The sequence below is a fragment of the Orcinus orca genome, chromosome 10 (genome assembly GCF_937001465.1).
Source record: "Orcinus orca chromosome 10, mOrcOrc1.1, whole genome shotgun sequence".
Classification (NCBI taxonomy): Eukaryota; Metazoa; Chordata; class Mammalia; order Artiodactyla; family Delphinidae; genus Orcinus; species Orcinus orca.
Window position 1 is genome coordinate 67,333,963 of NC_064568.1, and position 20,365 is coordinate 67,354,327.

At 43.8% G+C, this 20,365-nt stretch overlaps 1 protein-coding gene across 7 annotated transcripts in view; it reads left to right on the plus strand.

The window, feature by feature from the left end:
* The first annotated feature begins 3,832 nt into the window (after positions 1-3,832).
* ZNF76 (zinc finger protein 76) overlaps positions 3,833-20,365 on the plus strand; it is a 31,501-nt gene continuing 14,968 nt past the window's right edge. For 3 of the 7 annotated variants that reach the window (XR_007469909.1, XM_033424192.2, XM_049693749.1), the window contains exon 1: positions 3,943-4,089. The gene's annotated coding sequence lies outside the window, so the exon portion shown is untranslated. Of the gene's footprint in view, positions 4,090-20,365 lie in introns of all 7 variants that reach the window. The other 4 variants (XM_033424196.2, XM_049693748.1, XM_049693747.1 and 1 more) reach the window with 3 other exon arrangements.

Here is a 20,365-nt window from a genome sequence, read left to right on the forward strand (position 1 = left end):
AAAATGAAATTGTTAGCTGCTCAAACCATTATTTCGTAACAAAAAAACTTTCTTTTTTATTAAATACATAAGAAAAAGTTTGATCATGAAGTCTAAGAAAATTATTGGAGTTCTTTCTCTTTTTTTGTTACACGATTGTTATTTAGTTGTTCCCAAAAGCCAAACATAAGAGTTCAACACAAGCAGAAACCGGTATTTGCCAAGGGACTAACATGCCTTCTACCCTACTTTTCACTTAATAAATTAATGCATTCAGCTATACATTATATGGCATTATTCCAAATTATACAATGAGAAATAGTACCATCTTGTTTTTACAATTTTTATAATATTAATATTAGATCTATATAATTTTAATCATGACTGACTTTAGTAATCTATTTTATAAGCTACAGTTAATTTATTTCCCAGTGATTTTACAATATTCTTTAAAAGTGAATATTAATATATATATTTTTTAATAAATTCATTTTATTTATTTATTTTTGGCTGCATTGGGTCTTCGTTGCTGCACGTGGGCTTTCTCTAGCTGCGGCGAGTGGGGGCTACTCTTCATTTCGTTGCTGCACGTGGGCTTTTTCTAGCTGCGGCGAGTGGGGGCTACTCTTCATTGCGGTGCACGGACTTCTCATTGCGGTGGTTTCTCTTGTTGCCGAGCACAGGCTCTAGGCGCGCAGGCTCAGTAGCATGCAGGCTTAGTTGCTCTGTGGCATGTGGGATCTTCCCGGACCAGGACTTGAACCTATGTCCCCTGCACTGGCAGGCAGATTCTTAACCACTGTACCATCAGGGAAGTCCCTTAATGTACTTATTTAAATTGAAGAATAAAGTCAGACTTTTTCCTGACAGAAAGTAAGTCTGATGTGAAATGAAGACTGGCTTTGCTAATTCCACAAATGGCAGGTGTTTTCTATATGGAAGTGAATCTGCATGTCAATATTTTAACAGAAAGATACTGAAAACATGTAATGATGAAAGAATTTTATCAAAAAAATTGTGTTGGCAAAGAAGTAGGAAAATCAGTTATCTGATTAACTAGGTGCCTCTGAGTGAAAAGGTGACAGGTAATTTAATAATTATTTTCATAAGACTGAAACATACTCAAATGACTAACAAATCCTTTTGCAAGATCAGTGGTTTCCAATTCTTTGCTTTTAATAAAGTAAAGGAGGACTCTATTTGATAGTACTTGATAACAGTATTTGGTAATAGGACACTTTGTGACTGTTGGCATGTAATTTAGAAGTAGTTCAAAGACTTGAGGGATATCATTTTAACAAATTTCTTCCTTTCCCAATTACTATGTAAACAACGTTTCTCAACGCTTATGTCTATAAAAATCAAAAACAGGTAGAGAATTGGTGTGGCACCTTATCTCCTTCCACCATTAGGTAATATTAGTCTGTGAATACCTGAACTAATTGAGGAGAAACACCATATTTCTCATTGAGATGCATTTTCAATAAAATTGTACTTTTTAGGTTTCACAAGTTATAAAAATGTGTAATATAGTGATGTTGCTTAATAAATCGTTGTACTAGTGATAACCGTAATGACAATTTGATTCATAAGAAAATTTTCAACAAAGCCTATGGTCACAAGCAAGAAGCTTAAATATATACTCAATTTTGTTGCAAAGAAGGTGATAGTGATCAGTAAAAGACGTTAAAGCATACAAATATACTAATTAGGATAAAGTTCTATAGGGGCAGTGAATGGAATTAGGAATTCAATAAGAAAGGGAACCATATAAAATTTCTTGTTCATATATTTTTAAATGGATGTTGGCAGACATCAAATATTTAGGGTATTTGGAGTCCACTAGATACAATTAAGAATGATGTAATGGTTTTAGTTTAAAACGTCAACATTTGCAGTAAGTCAGAAATTATATCCTCTACAAGATTTAAATTTATGATAGAAAATTTAGGTATCAACTTAGAAATGAACAAGGGGGTACATAGTTCTTTAAAATTCTTATATGGAGTCCATTTTTTAAAATGTCTTAAGACCACCAGCCTATACGTTATATTGTGGGGATGGGGTTCAAAGGAAGAACAGAAGTTACTAGAAATGATCTTCAATCCTCCACTCCAAAGTATCTTCCTCCCCAGTTCTCCCGAGTACCTGAAATTACCCATCATCAGAATCTTAATACTTCAAATTCAGACACTAGTTTCCCAGAGTTTTTGTTGTGTAATGGGAGAGGTGATTAGCCAATCAAATTAGGATCTGCAAGGAATGTGAGGAAGGACAGATGTATTTTTTATTATGGAAAAAGGTGGGGGGGGGGGGACGGACAAACTAGTACAACCTGAGTTCTAGTCCCTGCTCTATGTCTAACCAGAAGTTTATGCTACAGGACAAGCTACTATGTTCTCTTTGTATCTAGGTAAAATAACTTGTCAAACTTCCACCAAAAAGGAACAGAAAGAGGGCACCTTAAAGGTCAGGCTGTTTATTTCTATACCTGGAGATGTAGAAAGGATTAATTATATATAACCATAAGAATGGGCCATCGGAACTTCCCCGGCGGTCAAGTGCCTAAAACTCTGCACTTCCACTGCAGGGGGCACAGGTTCGATCCCTGGTCAGGGAACTTGGATCCCCCATACCCTGCAGCGCGGCCAAAAAAAAGAGAAAAAGAATGGGCCAACAATTGTCACTGCCCCCCTAAACTGAGAACCTGATGAGAATTGGAGCCCCAGTCCCACCTCTGGAATTGTGCCAAAAGCAGTAAGATGCGGAACAGAGAATGTCTAAAATTGAAATGGAGGCTTTGTGGTTAAGCTCTTTAGACAAGGGAGGAAAGGAACCACCAATGGCATCTCTAGCTACCATGGGCCCCAAACACAGTACTTTGTAAATGTTTCCAGTTTATTGGCATACTTCCTTTAAAAATTTTTTTTAGTTAATTTTGGGGGGTGGGGAGAGAGGAGACAAAAGAAAGGACTTAAAGTCTAAAAGGGCAGAGAGGGAGAAAAGTTTCTCACCTCATTCCTCCAGTCACCCCAATTCCTCTCCTAAGAGGCAACGTTTACCAGTTCCTCATCTAACGTTTCTATTTTTAATTTTTTACCAAAAGCTCACTCTTTTACTTTTCCCCTAGGTGCCTGAAAATTCCCCAAGCACAGCCCCTCCCTAGTGAGAGGGGGAAACAGTAAAAGGGCTTGGCTTTGTTCACCCCGAAAGGAGCCTACAAGGGGGAGCAGCTGGTTTTGAGGCTGCAGGTGGGGCTGGCGGGGGAATGAGAGAACCGAAGAACACCCTCAGGGCGCCCTCCCTAAAGAGGCCAGTCCCTCACGGCTCCTCACGTCGTCTTTTTCAATAAGGAGCTAATAATACCCGCGTGGCTCATAGATCGTAGGCAGTGCCAGCGGACTGCGCACAGTAAAGCGCCTCGGGACCGTAAGGCGCAGGAGGCGCCTGGGGGCTCTGAGCCGCGAGGAGAGGGTCCGTGGCCCCGGTGCGGAGAGTGGCAGCCGCGAGAACGCCCTCCCTCACAATCTGCCCCTCCGGTCCTCCCCCCATCCAAAAGCGCACCTTCTCACCCGCAGGCAGCCGACGAGCCTCGGGGCCTCGGGCTCCTCCCGCCTCCCGCCTCAGGTGGACCGAATCCCTCGGAAGGACAGGTGGCGGCTCCTCATTGCTATAGAGACGACCCGGCTCGCGAGCCGCGCCCAGTCCCTGACCGGGGCGTCGTGACGTCATCACGCCCTCCCCGGGCGCTTGGCCTTGCGGGCTGCGCGTCACCCCGGCCGGGGGGCGGGGCGGGGCTCTCACCGGCACCGTTCAGAGCCAGGCTGCCCGGGCTCCAGCGGCCCGGGAACCGGGATAAGTAGGACGGCGGCCGCGGCGACTGGGGGTGCGGGGTGGAGCGTGCCCTATATTTTCTATACGGGTTCCGGGGCCCGGTAGAGGCGCGCCGAGAGGAGAGGAAAGTGCGGCGGCCCTGGAACCTGGATATGGCGCGAGGCAAGCTGCGCGCGGGCGGGCGGGCTATGGCGCAGGCGGGTTGCGGGGCCGGCGCTGGTGGCGGGGCCCGTTGCATGGCGGTCTGTCGGCGGAGTCGCCCTCGGGGGCTGTCAGGTTGGTGGCTGCGGGGAGTGGGTCCACCGTGCCCAGGTGGGAGGCCGGGCGGGCGCAGGGCCCTGGGAAGGTCCCGAGCCCGGCGTGCCCACCCTTCTCCGGCCCTAGCCCGGTGGCCGGGAGGCTGGACGGCGGCCTGATCCTCCCCCACCCCGTGTTCTGGCCCCCATCCCTGCCCCTCCATTCCGTCCTGTGACTCCTCCCCCATGACTTCCAAACCCCACCCCGTGACTGCGCCCGCCTCAACCTCTGTGACCCCCACACCCCACCCACTGACCCTAAGACCTCACCAGGTAATCCTCACTTCTTATTCATTGACTGCCAACCCAGGAATTTCCCCAGCACTGCCCAGGGACCCACCACCCTCAGCTCTAAACCAGTGACTCACGACCCGAGATCCCTACATCCCCCAAAACGTCAGTGACCCCACTGGTCTGGTAACCCCCTCCACTTCTACCCCGTGTTCCCCCACAAACTTGGTGACTCCCCCCAAACCTTTCCTGGTAACTCCTAAGCCATACCTACTAAAATAGTTTCCCACCCAGTTATCTTCTACATAACCCTCAGTATCTGATAATCCCTTCTTTGCCCTGTAACTTCATGATCCTCATTCCATGTGCCCCCTTCATCCTAAAATCACCTCCACGGACATCCCTCTCTGCACTCCAGCCCCCCAGTGTTAATCAGCACATGACTTACAAGTGCCCTAGCACCGAGCTGGTGCTCAGGAAGATATAGAGATGAATATGAAGTAGATATAGTTGGAGTCATCAGAGAATCTGGATTAAGTGTGTGGTCCCAGATTCAAGTCCTAGCTCTGCCACCATTGTGCTTTGGGAACCTGGAAAAAGTCCTTTCCTCGCTCTGGACCTCAGTTTCTCATCTGTATTATGATAAGGTTGGGTTAAATGATCTCAGAGTTTCCTTCCAGCTGTGACGTTCTGCAATTCTCAGTCAAGATAATATTTGTTTGCAATCATTTTTATACTCTGTACTCCTAACTAGAAGTTTACTGTTGTAATCTCAGCCCAGGGTCCACTTGCTTCTTGAACCTTATTCCCTCACTCCTGCAACCCCCCTACACTCTTAATAGTCCATACCCATTTCCCTTGATCAGGCCTCATCAGTTAACATGTTTGCAAAGCAGGATAAGAGTGCTTCAGCTTGGGGTATTGATGTGATAAGAGATCTGGGTTCTAGTTTGACTCTGGCCTGTAAAGTATGGCACCTTAGGCACACCATTTAGCCTCAGTCTTCACTTCTCCTAGGGTAGGATAATAGTAGTGCTTGAGATAATGCATTCAAAGCATTTGGTACCAGGCCTAGCCCATGGGAGCCCTTAAGTATAAGCCGAGAAGCTCTTGCGGGTCTTACTGTGTCCTGGGTGCTAGGGAGTCAACAGATAATGAACACAGGGGCCACACTTTGCATTATTTTGGTACCCCCCCCCCCCCGAGCTCTTGGAATCACTGTCCTCTTATCTCTGCTGTGGCCTCCTCACTTCTCTGGGTTTTTACCCTGCTATCTCCTTAATGATGATTGGCACTTACGGCTGAGCGCCTACTGTGCACCAAGCTTTGTATGTGTAAACTGTTTCCCCTCACAACCCCAATATATCTACCACTATTTCCCATATTTTGTTTGTTTTGGTTTGGTTTTAAACAAATGAAGAACCTGAAACTCACCCGGATGAGTAGCAGAGCTGGGATTTGAACCCACAGTCTTCAAAACTCATTTGATCCATTGCTTTTCTTGCCCCTAAACCTACCTAGTTTTCCAGGTCACTCTCAGCCCCTTGTTCCTTATTTTCTAATAATTTCTAAGCCCAACACCAACGCTTTCCCCATCACTTCTAAGGTTTCTCTTAACCTTTGCCCCATGGTTTGGTGACTTCCTCAACCCATTGTTCATGACTTTTGACCCCATGTGTCCTGAGACCCCTGCACCTTAATACCTCTCTTTACCCTTTGTCCAAATATCCTCTCACCCTGTGAGTCCTTGGAGCTCCCACTTACCCTAAACTTACCCTAAGGTGTCTCCCACCTCAGTGGCACTCTATCCCAAATCCTCTCATCCTGTTAAATCCTTTACCCCCAGGAATTCATATACATAAGAGATTGGAAATCTCTTGGAGTGTTACAGCTGCTTCCCTTCTACCATCCTCAGCCACATCCTGTTACTCAAAACCTTCATCTAAGTTAGCCCTTCATCTAGTGAGTGCTTCACCCAGCTTCAGTGAAATGAGCCCCTTCCATCCCAATGTGAACCCATCCTTCAAAATCTATACACCCTCCCATGCTAAGATCCCTCCTCTTCATACCCTTTTCAATAGCTTGTGAGATCCTGCCTCTTAGATTCTGGGATCTCATAGCATCTTTCTCATTTTCATCAGTGATCTTTTCAAACCAGAATCATCTTTTACCTTATCCCCCTTCCTGTGCCCTATCCCTTCTCACAGTGCCTTTTTCCTTCCCTACTCTTATTTTTCTCCCTCACCTCACCTCATCCTCACCTGCATCCTCACCTCACCAATCTTGGTAGCATTGATTATGGTGTAAACCTTTCTCCCATCCCAGCTCTGCCCCTTCTTCCACTCTCCCTGCCACTCTCTCCTTCACACACAGCATGGCCAACCACACTTCCCTGCTTTGTCCAGAGAACTACACTTTTCTCTGGGAACCTCTGATAATAGATCACCAAGATCACAGTCCTTTAGATAGCAAGAAGAGAGATCTTGGAAATCCTTCTGAATAAATGTAGCCAAGTCTTCTTGACACACTTCCACTCTTCTATCCGGTTTATGAAGCTGCTTGCTGTATATGCCCTCAGGGTAGAATGCTTTGAGTGTCAACACCTGTTAGCCCCATTGTTTTCCAAGCCCTGGGAGGACTTTCCAGTCCCCTCCCACCAGAGGACTGGATGGTGAGTAGCAAAATGTGACATTAAAGATCCACTTCCAAAAGTCTATTCTGTGGGTCACCAAATTCCCAAATTTGGGAATTATTGGGAATTCCCAAATTCCCAATAATATACTTATTGGCTGTATAGCAGTAAATTCAGCAGAGGGCAGATTTAGAGTTAAGGAAGGCATAAATCTTGGGGTCTGCAAATTTTGTGGGTTGATTTCTTTAAAAGGAGCTTTCGCCTTAGATTTGTTTAATGTCTCTTAGACTATAGAACATATTCTGCCTTGGATCTTAGTTATTTGGGTACTCTTCTCACCCAACACCCACCCTCCACCCCCACTGTGGTTTCCTTGAGAACAGAAGCTGGGTTTTCTTTATCTTTTGTTATCTTAATCCTGTCCCACATATTTAGCAGGTAGTCAGTGAATACTTACTGGATTGAATGAACTCATTCAGAAATTCTGCATCAGGTACAAACAAGTGAAAACAGCTAGTGTCTATATCTACTTTGTAGCTACAACAACCCTTCTCCCCAAATCCCTCCAAACGTGATAATGGGCAAGTCCCTTCATTTAAACATTCTGGAATTTAGACACTTCCTTTTTTAGTCATAGCTTGGGTGGGGGAATGGGTGTAAGTGCTTCTTTTTACTGTGTTTCTGGTTAGACTAGAGAGACTGGTTGACATAGTGGCTAGTATACAGTGGTAACAAGGCCAGGGTCTGTCATATGTAGACCAGTTCTCAAGAAAACAGCTAGATGAAATATTTAGCAGAGGTTGCAGAGACAATCAGAGAAGAGAAGAAATCAAAGTGGCAAAATGTTGGTAATTGTTGAAGTTGGGTAATGGGTTCGTGGAGTTCATTATACTATTCCTTCTACCTTTATGTATGTTTGAAATCCATAATAAAAAATTGGAGAAAAAAGAGGACAGCTAGGTGAACAAGTGCAAATTTAGCACTGTTCCTTGCAAAATACATCAAAACAAACGAGCTGTTGTTACTGAGTCAGTACTATTATCTTGGTTAAGTAGTATATTTAGTCCCAACCTATTTTTGACCTCTTCTGTTTGTGAGATATCATGATGCTAAATTCAAAAATTAGCACACTGCAGAAATGTATCATCCTGGCAACAAGCACCTGTGGCCTTGGTCCTGCCCTGCTTCCCAGCCCAGGTGTGGTTTCTTATGTTAATGGGCTGGACTGGGCCTGAGAAGAGGGAGAGACAGTGGGGGAAGTGAGGGAGAGATCAGAGCTCAACTAGGGTCTTCCCCTTCTGGCCTAAACCCTTCAGATTACTGGGAGATTCTAAAAGTATGGAGGTTCATTCATTCATTCACTCATTCGGTCATTCCACTAATGTTTGGTGAATATCTGCTGGAGGCCAGGTACTTTTCTCATACCTGGGGATAGAGCAGTGAATAAAACAGAGTTCCAGGACTTGAGGAGCTCACCTGTTGGGATGAGGCAGAAACATACCATAAACAAGTAAAATATATATTGGGAAAATTAAACAGAGAAGGAAGATAAAAAGTACCAGGAACCAGGATATTAAGTTTTAAGTAGGGTGGTCAAGGAAGGTCTTATTGAAAAGGCAACATTTGAGCAAAGACCCGAAGAAGTTGAGGTGAGCCAAACATTTATCTGAGGGAATTATATTCCAGTCAGAGGGAACAGCAAGTGCAAAAACCCTGAGTCAGGAGTATGCCTCGTATATTCAAGAAACATGAGGACACCAGTCAGTATGGCTGCAGTAGGGTGGAGAGGAGAAACATAGCAAGAGATGTGGAGGTGGGAGTGGATTGGTGGTAGATCATATTAGGCCTTATAGGCCCCTGGATTTTTTGTGAATTGTGGGTGAGATGGGAGCGATTGGAGGGTCCTAGGCACCCAAGTGACATGATCTGACATAAAGGATCATTGTGGCTGCTATGTTGAGAATGAGTTGTAGGTGGCAAGAGTGAAAGCAAGGAAACTGATTAGGAAACTATTGCAATAGTCCAGGCAAGAGAAGTTGGTAGTTTGTACCCGAGGTAAAGCAGTGCTAGAGTGAGAAGTGGTTGGATTCTGGATATGTTTTGAAAGAGGACCCAACGGGATTTGCTGATGGATTGGAAGTGGCATATAAAAGAAATAGAGAAGTTGAGGGTGGCTCCCTCATTTTTGGTCTGAGCAATTTAAGGATGGAGTTCGCATTTACTGAAATGGGGGAGCCTGGAAGAAGGATACATTGTAGGAAGGGGAGATAAGGAATTCACTTTTGAATATGTCAAGTTTGAGATGTTTTTGGACGTGAAGATGTTAAATAAGCAGCTGGATATACAAGTCTGTTAGACTTGCTAGTCAATTTCTGCCCTCCTGGGAACTGAAAGAACACTATTACTGGGCAAGAGACAAAGGAGTATGGTGGGAAGAACACTAGCGGCTCAGGTGTGAGACCCGGCTCTGCCACCAGGTAGCTCTGTGACCCTTTCAGACTCCTCTGGCAGCTCTGGCCTGTTTCTTCATCTGCAAAATGGTAGCTTTAGACTAGAAATGAGTTGTCTTCTCAGCTCCTCCTGTGTGAGAGTCGATGAAGTAGTGCATAGAGCAAGAGAGATAATATAACTGTACGTATATCTGAGAGGATGTTGGAAACTGCTGAGCTCTACACAGTGTAGTGGCGTTGGTGGTAAGAGGCCTCCCTTCCTTTGCTAAAGCAATACCCAGTTAGTGCCTGCCATGTTCTGGGCACTGAACTCAGGATCCGATGACAGAGAGAAGCATCCGTGCCCTCGTGGAACACTACAGACGAACCTCCTGGTGTAGCTTCACTGCTGAGTATAGAGGGAGTAGGCTGGAGTCTGATGGTCTGGTGCGGTGTTGGCCAGGGAAAGCTTGTTCTTGACCTGGGTCTGGGAGAAAACTACGTGGATGTCGGAGATGAGGCAAGATGGTAATCCAAGTGAGGAAAAAGTGGGCATCCTAGCTAGGGCTGGAGGAAGAGCTGGGGTGGTGGGACTTAGTTCCTTCCCTCCTTCGTTCTTTTTAATATTTATTTGGTTGTGCTGAGTCTTAGTTGCGGCACACGGGCTCCTTAGTTGCGGCTTGTGGGCTCCTTAATTGTGGCAGGTGAACTCTTAGTTGCAGCATGCATGAGGGACCTACTTCCCTGACCAGGGGTCGAACCCAGGCCACCTGCATTGGGAGTGTGGAGTCTTAACCACTGCTCCACCAGGGAAGTCCCCCACGCTCCTTCATTCTTGCACTCAGCATTTACTCCTCTGCCAGGAACTTCTCTTAGGGAGCTTATAGTTCTGTAGCAGATGAAGGGTTTCTTTCCTTTTTTTGGCCGCACTACGAAGCAGGTGGGATCTTAGTTCTCCAACCAGGGATCAAACCTGCGCCCCCTGCATTAGAAGCACAGAGTCTTAGCCACTGGACTGCCAGGGAAGTCCCTAGATGAAGGGTTTCAAATCTGGTCTCAGTTAGATCTAATTCACAATAAGTAGGGTTGATTTAGGATTCAAATTTGAGCTAAAGAGTTTAGTTAATTATGTGGCCTAGTAGTATTATTCATTTAGTATCTGTGGGCACATTCTTTGTTTGGTGCTGATTAAGCTGAAATGCATGCTCTCCAGGAACTTAAATTATAATCAGTTTAGCAGAAAGTAGGATGTGTGATTTTCACCCCAAGAAAGTTGAGTTTAAGGAAAAAAAAAACCTGGCAGAGTAATCCCTTCACTGCATCTGGAAGCACAGACGTCTAATCCTTGTGTCATTTAGATGTTGATGCTTATATTTTAAGGAGAGTCTCTGACCAGCTAAACAAGAATACAAGATATAGGGAATTCCCTGGCGGTCCAGTGGTTAGGACTGCGCGCTTCCACTGTAGGGGGCACAGGTTCAATCCCTGGTCGGGGAACTAAGATCCCACATCCTGTATGCCATGCAGTGCGGTCAAAAATAAATTAATTAATTAATTTATAAAATACGAGATATAACCCATCTTAATGATCCAGTCACTCACAAAATTAGAGTGGATATGTAACTAGCATCTTTCACTTAACAGAATGGGAAAATTTTGTTCTGGTGAGTAATAAAAAAAAAAAAAGAACAACTGAGCTACAAATCCAAGTGCAGCTGAAGCCATTATCTTTTTTTAAAAATAAATTTATTTTATTTATTTATTATTTTTGGCTGTGTTGGGTCTTCGTTGCTACGCACGGGCTTTCTCTAGTTGTGGCGAGCTGGGGCTACTCTTCCTTGCGGTGCGCGGGCTTCTCATTGCAGTGGCTTCTCGTTGCGGAGCGTGGGCTCTAGGCGTGCAGGCTTCAGTAGTTGTGGCTCGCGGGCTTCAGTAGTTGTGGCTCGCGGGCTTCAGTAGTTGAGGCTCACGGGCTCTGGAGCACAGGCTCAGTAGTTGTGGCGCATGGGCTTAGTTGCTCCGTGGCATGCGGGATCTTCCTGGACCAGGGCTCGAACCCCATGTCCCCTGCATTGGCAGGCGAATTCTTAACCACTGCACCACCAGGGAAGCCCTGAAGCTATTATCTTTAACTGGTGGCCTTAAGCTACTGACAAAACCTCAGATGCCTCTTGCCCTGGCAGCTGTCAATCAAGGTATGGAAATGTGAGTGTCCGTGTGAGGGTCTCACAAATCCTATGTCTCTGTTTTGCTGCTCGAAGTGCAGGGCCTACTTGGGCTCCTCACTTATAGTTCAGGAAGATCTGGGATGTTTCAAAGCTTCAGTGTATTAGACTGACACCAGCTGGAAGTCAGAGCGCTTCTTCTACTGCTTCCTGGTTAACGCTTGCCTTCCGTAATGCTTCATCTCAGAGAAGCCCAGATGTAACTTGTTAGCCTGGTACTGTTTCTCACTACATAACTTTTCATTTGTTGGAAGTCCCTGCTGCTTTGGGATAGCTGATAAAGCATGAGACCCATGCAGTTAAGATAAGCTCAAGGAACTGGGAGCTCCTTGAGATTGTAGAACTGACCCAAGCCTTAGATGTAGAAGGTGTGGCAGGGGTACCTAAGACCAAAGTTCTCTCTGTCTGAGAAGATCATCCTTTCAATCTAGGAGGTACTGTCCCAAAGCCACAGAAGCCGTGAGGGAGAAAAGCAGCCCCTGCTCATCTGCCACTTCAGCCAGACCCACCCTCTTGACCAGCCTGGGGACATACCAGGCTGGGGAGCCAGTATGTCCTCAGCTCCTATGTAGATTTGCCGTTGCTTCATGCTCAGCTTGATCAGGTTTCCATCTGGTAGTGAGAATGGCATCCATGAATTGGAAAGCTGAGTTTTCAGATGTGGTTTTGCTACAAACTGGTACATCATGGAATCTATCCTGTCAGCCCTGGAGTAGCCATGCCTTGTTAGGGGAGAATCATAGATATTCCTCTAGCCAACACAAGGAGTGCAAAGCTTGCTTTTAGACTTTCTTCTTTTATTCTTATATTTTTATTTATTTATTTTACATAGGTAACACATTCACAGGGCTTAAAATTTTTTTTGTAAGTGTGAAAGATATGCAGTGAAAAGTCACCCTTCCATCGCTGTGCCCGTCACTCAGTTATCCTTCCACCTTGGTTAGTAATTGCTTCACTGTCTTTCCATAGATTTTTTATGGCAGTGGCAGCATACAAAAGGCACTGTTTTGTACCTTGAAATTTTTATTCAATATATTTTGGAGATCTTCCATGTCAGTATGTAAGGAACATCCTCATTTATTTATGTCTACATAATAAGGAAGTTCTGTATTGATAGACATTTATGCTGTTTGGAATTTTTTTGCTATTATTACATGCAGGGATGCCATGAATAACCTTGGACGTGTGCCATTTTTCACACATATACGTCTACCTGTAGACTAGACATGAAGTTGCTGGGTCAGATGGTGTGTACATTTGTAATTTTGATTGATAACTGCCAAATTGCCCGACATAGAGCTTATACCAATGAATACTCCCACCAACAATGTAGGACTGTGCCTGTTTCCCCACAGCCTCAGGGACATTGCTTTTTCCTTTTTTTTGGCCGCAGCGTGGCCTGAGGGATCCTAGTTCCCCGACCAGTGATCAGACTCGCACCCCCTGCAGTGGCAGTGTGGCGCCTTAACCACTGGACAGCCAGGGAAGTCACACAGGGACATTGCTTTGAGTTAAGAATATACAGACTACCTTCAACATAGGATACTGAATCATGGGGCCCCACTGTGACACTCTATTCCACAAGACACACAAAGTACCACACAGCCCAGTTTGAAGAATACCACAATGATATATTTTAAAGAGTAACTGGACCTCTGGTGGTTATAAGAGAAGAAAGGAAGAAAAAATCCTAGAGGAAGAAGTTCCCTACCTCAGAACTTAAATTGGCATAAATTAGAGGAAGAATAGGTATCTGTCTTTGCAGAACCAAGGAGGGATGAGATGCCAGTAGTATCAATCATAGGAAGGCTGTGGGGAGAGTAAAGGAGAACTCCCAGAGGGCGGAGCTGGGCAACCAAGCAGACGGGTTTAGTGTCCACTGTAGAGCTGCCTCTCAGCTCAATGCTGGTATCTTTTCATTTCAGCGACTTCTTTTTTTTTTTTTTTAAAGATTATACCCCCTCCTTTTAGTACTACTGTTCATTTCATTTTGGCCTCTTCTGCCCTCTTCTCACTTGGAGTTTAGGTTTCTGCGGGTTGGAGCTGGATGAGTGTTCAGCCTCGTCTTTTTTCACTTAGCGTTGATTTGTTAACCCTCCTCCACTAATCCAGATGGTCTCCGTGGTTCTTGTCTGAAACGTTTAAACAAGCATCCTGTGCAAGTAGCTCTTGTTTTCTGTCCATTCTTTTCGTGGGATGAATTATGAAGATGAGGTGATTAGATCTCAGATCCTGAACTTTCCTGGTGGGGTTAAGCATTGACAGATTGTTCTCTGGAGAACCTGGAGCCCCTATAGTGCCATTAGCAATGCACGCTTGCGCCCGCCTCTCCTGGCCTTGCCAACACTGTTGGTTCAAATTATTTTTTTTGTAATTAATAGACTGTTTCTTAGAGCAGTTTTAGGTTTGCAGAAAAACTGAACAGAAAGTACAGAGAGTTCCCATATACTCCCTTCTTCCCCAACCCCCCACCCCCAGTTCCCAGTTTCCCCTGCTAACATCTTACATTGGTGTAGTATATGTGCTACAATTGATAAACCAATGTTGAGGCATTATTATTAATTAAAGTCCATAGTTTACAATTATGGTTCACTCTTTGTGTTGTACATTCTATGGGTTTTGACAAACGTATGATGTCAGTTATCCACCATTACAGAGTTATGCAGAATAGTTTCACTGCTCTAAAAATGACCTGTGCTCCACCTGTTCATCCCTCCTCCCCTCGCCCTACACCCTTGGCAACCACTGATCTTTCCACTGTCTCTATAGTTTTTCCTTTTCCAGAACATCATATAGTTGGAATGATACTATATGTAACCTTTTCAGATTGGCTTCTTTGATTTAGCAAAATGCATTTTAAGTTTCCTCCATGTCTTTTCGTGACTTAACAGCTCTTTTTATTGCTGAATAATATTCCATAGTATGAATGTACCACAATTTGTTTATTGAAAGGCATCTTGATTGCTTCCAGTTTGGGGCAATTATGAATAAAGCTGCTATAAACATCCATGTGCAAGTTTTTCTGTGGACATAAGTTTTCAACTCATTTGGGTAAATACCTAAGAATAGGATTTCTGGATCTTATGGTAAGAATATGTTTAGCTTTGTAAGAAACTGCCTGTCTTGCAGAATACCGTTTTACTCTGCCATTTTGCATTCCCACCAGCATTTGGTGTTGTCAGTGTTTTGAATTTTGGCTCCTGTAATAGGTGTGTAGTGATATCTCATTGTCTGTTGGATGTGAATACTGTTACTTTGATTTTTGGTAATTTGATAAGTATAATATCATCATGATTATTCTTTCTTGTTCTTTAATTACTAATTAAACTTTTTTTAAATATTAGTGTTTTTTGCTTATGTGAATTCATATTGTAGCCTTATTTGTCCAGTGGGAATTTGATAATGGTTTTGGAGGTTTGTAAGTGTCTGCATGTGGTTTTCTTTTCTACCTAGTTTTTTCTTCTTTTGTGGTAAAATACACAGAACATAAAATTTGCCATCTTAACCATTTTTAAGTGTACAGTTCAGTTACATGTGTTTTTTTTTAAATTTACATTGGAGTATAGTTGATTTACAATATTGTATTAGTTTCTGCTGTACAGCAAAGTGAATCAGTTGTACATATACATATATCCACTCCTTTTTAGATTCTTTTCCCATATAGGTCATTACAGAGTATTGAGTAGAGTTCCCTGTATTATACAGTAGGTCCTTATTAGTTATCTATCAGTTATATGTGTTTTTAATATCACGTGTTATGTTTTATTTCTTTAGTATTTTCCCCTAATGTCGAGGTTTGTTTTTTTGGGGTTTTTTTTTGCGGTACATGGGCCTCTCACTGCCGTGGCCTCTCCCGCTGCGGAGCACAGGCTCCGGACGCGCAGGCTCAGCGACCATGGCTCACGGGCCCAGCCGCTCCGCGGCATGTGGGATCCTCCCGGGCCGGGGCACGAACCCGAGCGTCCCCTGCACATCGGCAGGCGGACTCTCAACCACTGCGCCACCAGGGAGGACCCCGTCGAGGGTTTTTTTAAGCCAACTCTTCTTTTTGACTTGATTTTCTTATGCTTCAAAAGTCCAGAACTCCCTGCTTATCCTGGTTGAGATCTGGATGTTGTTCCATTTTGATGAACTGGTAACATAAATGGAACCTTTTTGTCCCAGGGTGATGTTTTAAATAACATGATGTGTCTAAATAACCGTGATGATCCAGTTCCTCCTGATGCTGATGGAATGTTTCGTTTTCAAATAGCCCTTCTCAAGCCAGCAGTGATCCCAGGCTGAATTCCAGAAACAATTGAGATGTAACCTCACCATATCTGTATTAATTTGCTTGTTGATGTAAAGTGATATCCTTAGGGTAACCCTGCCAAATTGCCTTTATTCTGCACTTTTCTTTTCATGGACTAAAGGTGGGTTTGAAACTCCCCCATGATTGCTCTGTTGAATGTTTACAAACTAAGGTGTTAAAATTCACTTAAACATTTGGCCGAAAATTAGATTTTTAAGTTATCCGTTTTAGTTTAAATGAATGCCATTCTGCAGTAAAGGAGTATGCATTTTCATTGCCCTTTTGGAATGGAAAATAATCCACTTTGCCTAAATACTCCCTTTTCTGTGACTAATTCAAGCCTATAAAATTGTAGTAGCCAAATAAGAACCATACTAAAAAGTACTTTGGGCTTTTAACATCTTTGTGCCTTTTGGAAAGAGGTGTTTAGCTGATGTTTTAAATATGTTTCTGTTATTAATTTCCTGTGTTCTCTTTAGTGTTTGGAAACCCACAGAACCAAGCCTGTTTCACTAGGCTTTTTGTGTGTGCATTGAAGTCTTCTTCTATAATCACAAATACTGAGTCATTTTACTACAGCTCTTCCAAATCCCGTTCTAATTTGTTTGCCACTTGACTCCCTCAGCCTTCATCCCTCCCAACCTAATGTCGCTTTGTCCTCTCTGAGAAGTTTTCTATATTTCCAAATGAAGAATTATCTGAGTGAAAATTGTCATTTTTTTTTTTTCAAAGTTGAGCATTCTTCTCTCTCCAAGCAAATGTTCTGTTTTTCTCTTTTTTGGCTTCTCAATACAGTTGCCCTCTGGGCTGGCTGAGGCAGAGTGCATAAAGCCTTGCTCCAACGACCAGGGAGTTCAGGTTAGCAGAAAATGATAGACTAGTGAACAGGTGCCTGTAGTCAAGGCGAAGCCCAGCCTGGGTGTGGATCAGATTAGATCTAAACCATGACAAAGTGGAGAAGCACAAATACGTGGCTACTCTTTCATTTCCCATCTGTCATTTCTCTTACTTTTCTGCTTTGGGGAGGCAATTTAAGCACATCTTTTTTCATAGAGAGACCTAAAGATTCTATGTGTCTAGAAAGTTTTTCTAAATGTTATCTCACTGGTAATTTAAATTTATGTTTACAATAGGAAACACATTTATATATTATGAAGCCATAAGGTTGTTTCCTGCATCAGAGCAAACAGTAGGTTAAGTTCATTTAAAAATGCAACAAACAGGAATTGGACTTGCTGCTAATTCTGGGAGTGTCCGACTCCCTTTTCATCCCTACCTTTTGTCATGCTCTTATTCCCCACTCCCCCCTTTCCGCCAGACTGGCTCTCCCCTATACCCAGCTCAGGTCATTAGGGATCTGGTATAACTTACACCCTCCAAGGAGAAAACATAGCAGTTGCCCCTGCTCCCCCGCTCCCCCTCCTCTTTCTCAGAGGGCCACGGGAGTTATGAATCTGAAATGTCAAGTACAGGCGGGAACTGCTCAGACCCAGCCATCCTGAGGCAGTCACAAGCCTCTCTTTGGCTCTGCCAGTGTCACTGTTGTTGGTTTAGTACTGGCACAGGAGGATTCATCATTTAACAAAAGAAAGGGAGAAAAATGGCAATTAGACACTTGTACATGCCTGGCAGCCGGAACCTTCTCCTCACCTGCCGTCAGGCTCTGTTGGAAAGCAGCTTCAGAGGTCAGGGAAAGGTAGGAGAGCAAGAGTAGACTGTTTTAAAGGTGTATATTATGAGGCTTAAGGAGGAAAACTGTATTTAGCCTGGACATGAGAACATGTAAAAGAGTGGAGATTTGTTTTCTTTGAGTCTAAAAACTTATTTTGGGAAATGTGGCTACCAGCTCTTCCCTCTTTCCATGTGGCCAGGTCTAGAAGAACTGGTTTTAAGTTGCAGTGGGTGAGATGAAAGCTAAACAACCAGTATTCAAGCGTTTTGAGAGGTGATGTTGTGTCACGGTGGATTAGCAAAAGGAAGAAATGCACCAGATATTGAGAGGTATGGACTCTGCGGCCAGCCAGTCTGGCTTTGATCCTGGCTTCAGCACTAACTAGTTCTGGGACCTTGGACAAATTACTCCACCTCTAAGCCTCAGTCACCTCATCTGTAAAATGGGGATAGTGTACCTACTTCCTCATAGCATTATTTTTAAGATTAAAAGAGTTAATATAGGTAAAGTGCTTTGAACAGCAGCTGACACATATTAAGGACTATATATTTGATAAGTGTTATTAGCACGAACAATGGAAAGAATTTTAGGGTCATTTGGACCAACACTTTATTTTACACATTAAGAGGCAGTCACAGAAGATAGAATCGAGGTTAGAAGACTTTCTGCAGACTTCTGGTCCCGAGCTGTTGCCAGTACTCTTGGCTGTTTTAGAAATACCCATTACTTCAAAAGCATATCCCTTTTGGTTCCTCTTCCATCCTCTTCCTCAGAGCCAGAATTTCTCGAGTACTTCCTGTGTGCCATCACTGTGCTAAATGCTGACATATGTGACCTCATTTCATCCTTACAGCAACGTTTGAAGAAGGCGCCACGATTATCCTCATTTTTTAGAAGTAGCATCTAAGTTTCAGAGAGGTTCAGTTAGTTTCCAAAGGTACACAGCATCAAAGAGGTAAAGTCTGGATTAGAACCAAGGCTGACACCAGAGCCTGTGTTTTTAACCATGGCACAGATTTTCCTCAGAAAGTCTCAATAGAATACAGATGAGCTAAATCAAACCAACCATTGCTTCAGCAGTCACAGGGCCCAGCCATAAAGATCTGAGGCCATTTTGTAATCCCTTTTCAACCTACAGTCTGCTTTGTTTTCCGACCTAGGTCTCTCAGGTGTATTCTTATTTCTGACACAATGCTGTTTATATGAAAACAGGTTACCAAAAGAACTTCTCTCCCTGATCAAGAGAATGAAAGTTGAAGGTCCTGGAGCAGATGAAAAGAGGCCAGGACCAGAGCTTTCATGAAATAGGGACCATGTGGGGGTTATCAGGACTCTGGGCAACATTGGGGTCACTGCCAGGATCCTAGTAGACCAAAGAAGAGGAGTCAGATGTGGGAATTCCTAGGCCAGTGGTTCTTTACCTCCTTTAATCCCTGTAAGATTCAGATAACAGTCATGGACTCTCTTCAGAAAAATGTACAAGCTCACACACCATAAAAGTTTTACCAGGTGGCTTCAGGGTTCATAAACTCCAGCTAAAAACCTCTGTATTAGGCAGCAGAGTAGATTACTTAAGAGCCCACTCTGGTGCCAGATGGCCTGGATTCAAATCCTCTTCTTCCATTTATTAGCTGTGCAACCTTGAACAAGTTAATGGCTTGGGCTTCAACTCCCTCAACTGTAAAATAAGGATTATAATAGTATTTAATTAAAGGACCATTTGGGGGATTAAACGAGTTACTATATGTAAATGCCTAGTACATGGTTAGCTCTCCAGCAGTATTCACTATTAGTGGTAGTAGTATTGCTATCCCCAGAGCTTAGCCCATTCAGTAAATGTTTATGGACAGAATGAATGAATAAAGATGCCAAGTCTAGGGTAGAGTATCCCAACCATTGTGTCACAACTGGGCCATAGTTTTGTCAAAATACTGATCCAATCAGCCCTTTGGGCTGCCAAAGCCCTAGCTGCTTGCTCCTGGCTTCAAGCAGCAGCATCCAAAGTGTGACATACAAATATCCTTCTCTCTGGGTGCCCTGATGTGAAGATAGTTTGGGCAGCACTGATTGAGATCAGTTGGCAGGTAGTGAGAACCAAGCAGGAAGTCCAGACTCCAGGTCCAGGAGAATTCTATGGATGGGTGGCAAAGAGAATCTTAACCCCTGAGCCTAGAGCAGAGGCTCTAGTACGCTCTGTACTACGGCAGACGCAGAGCAAGTGCTGCCAGTAGGACACTCCAGCACTTCCCTCCTGGCACGAGGACCTGGTAAGTCACTGAACAAGGAATTGTGGAGAGCCCACAGTGAACCAGGAGCCAGGCTGGAGCCCAAAGTCTTGTATAGGCAACATGTGTTAAAGAGGTAGTGATAAGTACTGAAGTAGGTGACTCCAGGATTGTGAGTGCCAGGAAGAGGTAGTAGCCAGGGCTGCAGGGACTTATAAGGTGACCAGCCTTGCCTGCAAGGAGAATGAATTCTTAGGGTGATAGGAAGCCACTGAAGAGTTTTAATCAAGGAAGTGGTAGATTTAGATCTGTACATAGACATTCTGACACAGTATTACAAAATGAATAGGAAACAGGTAACGATTTATTGAGGACATATGTTAGGAGGCTCTTACATTAGTCAAGAGGTGCAAGGTGATACTCATCTGAAATTAGGTACCTAGACTTGTCTATCTTTTAATTTTTTAAATTAAGGTATAATTGACATACAACATTACATTCGTTTCAGGTGTATAACATGATTCGCTATCTGTATATATTGTGAAATGATC